This window comes from Henckelia pumila, chromosome 1 (assembly GCF_033568475.1).
Source record: "Henckelia pumila isolate YLH828 chromosome 1, ASM3356847v2, whole genome shotgun sequence".
Taxonomy (NCBI): domain Eukaryota; kingdom Viridiplantae; phylum Streptophyta; class Magnoliopsida; order Lamiales; family Gesneriaceae; genus Henckelia; species Henckelia pumila.
Genome location: NC_133120.1, coordinates 72,932,418 through 72,936,887, shown reverse-complemented (window position 1 = coordinate 72,936,887; position 4,470 = coordinate 72,932,418). Strand labels below are relative to the sequence as shown.

Sequence of the window (4,470 nt, the reverse complement as noted above, 5' to 3'; positions counted from 1 at the left end):
ATATTATTGAAATCTTCAATCTTTATTGGTAAGTGTGTCATGTGTGTATATATGTAAATTCATATTTCCTTATTTATAAATTAATATATACATTCATAAATTAATATATTAATTCATAAATTTATAAATTAACATACTTGATTGAAAACCCGGGTAATTAATCAGGAGTTATGTTGTCCGATGCCGATGAATGAAAACCTGAGTAATTAATTTATTATTTGCACCCCTTTCTTACCCCCAATTTGTTGTTTTTCATCCAGTTAAAATTTTTTCTCCTGAATTGAAATTTCAACCGGCTCTTTCATATGTTTTTGTGTACTGATTTGTATGCCCAATGGGTTTCTGCATTTAAGTGCCCAAAATCTATATTTGCTCTAGCTTTTGTTATTGTATGTATGTTAGTATGTGTATATGTTTGCGTTTTCGGTCGTGTTTCTGGGTTGTGTAAAAAGCGTGTCCATTTGACACGTCTCTATTTGCTAGCTGACCAACGGTACACAAGAATTTATTGTGGTACCAAAATTTCTGTTTCATTCTTTTTTGATTGGGCGTTTGTTAGATTTAATATGCGATACAAACAAGGTTTGTTCCAATGAGGTTTATTCATTGTGCCGATAGTTCTGGTTCGTTTGGTTTGTATTGTGCGTTTGTTGGATTTAATATGCGATACAAACAAGGTTTGTTCCAATGAGGTTTATTCATTATGACGATAGTTCTGGTTCGTTTGGTTTGTATTGTGCGTTTGTTGGATTTAATATGTGCTACCAAGTGTATGAATTGATTCGATTTGTTGTTAATGTGAATTTGAAGGAATTTTTTTATGTTTGTTATGAGGTTGATGCGATATTAATTGCGGTGATTGTGACTTCAAAAAGTTTACATTGCTGATCTTTCTTATTTCATGAGTAAAACCAGATTTTGCGTTACTGGTGTCTTTTCCAACCTTATATTTAGATTACAGAGCTCGCTTGCTACGAACTGGAAATTTATCGTCCATTGCGATGATATTGGTGTGCATTTTCCAAGTTCACACATGAAAAAGGTGATATATTTGATATATGTAAGTTTCATATTAAATTAATTTAGTTTACAAAAATTAAAATAACTCACTTTTTTCACCTCCAGAAATTGTCTTACTTAATCGGGTGTTTGGTTTAAAATCTTCAACCTACACACTAGCTATCTCACGCACTTTGTGCATGAATGAGCCATTGGAGAAGAGGTACGCACATTTTTTATTTTTTTTAAATTCAATATATTTAAATCTCTTTGTTGTATATATGATTACAAAAGTAAAAATGGATGGTTAAATATTAAATATTATTTCCTAAATATTTTAATGTCTTACGTTTTTAACATAATTTTTAGTTTTTAAATTTGCTTTTTAAAAAATTTTAATTTCTATTTAATTTTCAGATTTGGCTTTTACCCAATCTACTTTTGAATTTTAAAATTTGAAAATTTGGAGTGAAAATCATAACCCATCGGTGCAAATTCATTATGATCATTTATCAATTGGTTTAAATCTCATTTTATTAACACTAACTATTATTTTTTATTTCACGAATTTAAATAAAGTGTTTTGTGTTTTAAATTGTTTTTTTTAAAAAAATTTAATACAATTTTCCAGTTTACGTTTTCACTCAATCTTTGTATTCTAAGTTAAAATTTTAAAATTACTTCAAATTTGACAATAAGGAGTGAGAATCAACAGAGATAGGAACAAATCTATTATGCTTATTGAATATTACTTTAATGTAATATAATAAATTCTTAATTTATAATTGTTATTCTTGCAGTTTTACGATCGTCGCAGTCACAAGTAAGAAGACAAGTTCTGACAAATTGTTTTAAATAATTATATCTCAAGTTTATAATGAGATACATTTAAAAGCTTTATATTTAGTTTTTATAAATAAGTGAAAATTAGGGGATAAAACATTCTTCAATGTGAAGGCGAATATTTTATTCTTTCGATTTATTTTTTAATATAACGGTAGCTACTCAATTTAAAACATTTATTGATCTTCTAACTTTCAATATCTTTGGTGATATTAATATGAGTACATATCACAAACAATAATTTTATAATAACAATCTCATTGTATCATATTAAATAATTTATATTAAAGTTTAATGATCATTTCACACACGCAACGCGTATGCCCCGTCGCTAGTACTAATAACCACGACACACACAATGTGTGTGTATAATTAAAAAAAATATTTTCCTAATGTAATATTTGTAAAATGGGTACAAAGAAAATAGAGTAAAAAAATATAAACAAAACCTGAAAAATGGAAGTTAAGAGGTTTTGTGGTAGAGAAAAGTGTGTTACGGTTAGAAGAGTGAGAGAAGAGAGTGGAGATAATTTTGTGACCATTTTGCCTCTTCAATATGATATGTTCTGATAGTGTTTGGGATATTTATGTAAAATTACATTGATGTAATTAAGTTGGACTTGGACCAAACAAGTTCGTAAGAGACCATCTCACCACTTGGAAAGATTTAAGTAATTAACCTTCATTTGAGCTTCAATTTGAAATATAACCTTCTATTTTTATTTCATTTAGTTTTTAGTTTTTTACCTTCACGGATAATTTTCCTTTAACCTCATATCTTCAAATTCATCTAAATAACTAAAACTGTCTACGAATTTCATTTTTCATGAGAAATTTTTCTATCTTTTCCCAACACTACCTGCCAGATCAAATTTCATATTCTAAATTTTCAAACGTCAATGTCTTTTGATTGAATTTACACATATTTGAGATAAAGATTCATACATTAAATAAGTAAATTATCCACTTAAGATCAATTATCAATTTATTGAAATGAGAGCAAATACCTAATCTCGTTAGTCCTCGTGGCTCGTACCATGTAAAACAGGAGAATAATTAAACTACATATTATACTTCATTGACAATATCGATATATAAAAAATAATGATAAGTCATAATGGTTGGTATCGTATTAAAGTGAGTATTTGCAACCTCTAAAAATAAATAATTATAGATTTTTTTAAACAAATTTATGAAAGAAAAAATCCATAATCACTTATTTTTAAATTAACATAATTTTTTTCGTTCAAAAAAAAAATATTTGTTGGTTGTTGCATTCCCAACAAGTCATTAAGCAATAAAATAATCCAACTAATGGAAAAGAGATACATAAGGTTGAAATGTTGAGAATTCGGTAGTGTGTTTTGAATAGTTTGCAAAATAAATAGAAAATCTTCATTAATTATCGAACCCCCTCAATTATATATACTAGCGGCCACGCACATGTGTTGCGTTTGTAACATAATTGTGTTCTATCATCATATAATGAAATGCACGTACAGAGAGTGCTGGATAATTTGGTTGAGCTGTTGAGAATGAGTGATGAAATGCACGCACAAAAAGTGAGGGATAATTTTGTTAAGAAGTTGAGGAGAAAGAACGTGTGTATTGGAGGTTGAGGGCTCTTCAAATTTACACAACAATCCAAAGAAGCTATTTTTTTTTATTGATATGAAGGATATATTAGGCAAATCACACAAAATACCAAATATGATTTCTAAGATCTCTTCTTGCTTTATTAAATAGTAAGAGATATGAACCCAAAACTCTAAATCACAGTAATACTAATACATAAAAATAAAATAAAAACAACTGTCACGCAAAAGTCGAATTCTATAATAATTCATTATAAATCTAATCAAACACAAAGAAAACTATTCATCCAAATAAAATAAGAATTGGAGGAAAAAGCAAAACAATCAATCATACGGGCTACAAAATTAGTCGAACGATGAACATGAATAAAATCTTATATTGCTGGCTCGTGTGAACACTTTCTATTTTTGATACACAAACTCCATGTTATCCCGAGTCCTTTTGGAGGTTGTGACTGCTTGGACAGTCAATAAAGATTCCGTCACTACTCAGATAAGTTTTTTTTTTTTTCATATAATAGTTACACCTCTTCCAGAATAGCTAGTAAATTAGTAATTCACCTTGGACCATGGATAAAGGTTCCGTGATTTGCTTGCCAAAAGAGATTAGCAGTCTTCTTTGTCTATCTCGTAACACCTCTCTCACATTGTATTGATTCACATTCTCATTCACACATGTATCCGTGTTTAATTTGAGAGCACTACTCGTCTCGCGGTTTCTATTTTGTTTCTCGGTCCCCTTCCATATTTTCATCGTAGATTGTGGCCCCTTGTTTTTGCATTGGGGAATTCTGTAGGTAAGGAGATACTCCACAAAATTATATCAACAGGGCCAGACCTTCCACGAGGCCAACGAGGCCTCCGTCTCAAGGCCCGATGTTATAATATATACTAGCAACCGAGGCACATGCGTTGCATGTGTATAACGAAATATATGAATATTGGATGTATATATTTGTATATAATTTTTTTTGTAAAAATACGTGTTTGAGTCATGTATATTTTACAAATTGAATATATTATTTGTAGTGCA

At 29.3% G+C, this 4,470-nt stretch overlaps 1 long non-coding RNA gene across 1 annotated transcript; it reads left to right on the top strand.

Moving 5' to 3' along the window:
- Window positions 1-619: 619 nt before the first annotated feature.
- Window positions 620-1,928, top strand: LOC140873903 (uncharacterized). Its single transcript, XR_012148108.1, has 3 exons — window positions 620-1,042; window positions 1,126-1,222; window positions 1,800-1,928. It is a non-coding gene; the product is annotated as an uncharacterized lncRNA (long non-coding RNA).
- The last annotated feature ends 2,542 nt before the right edge of the window (window positions 1,929-4,470 follow it).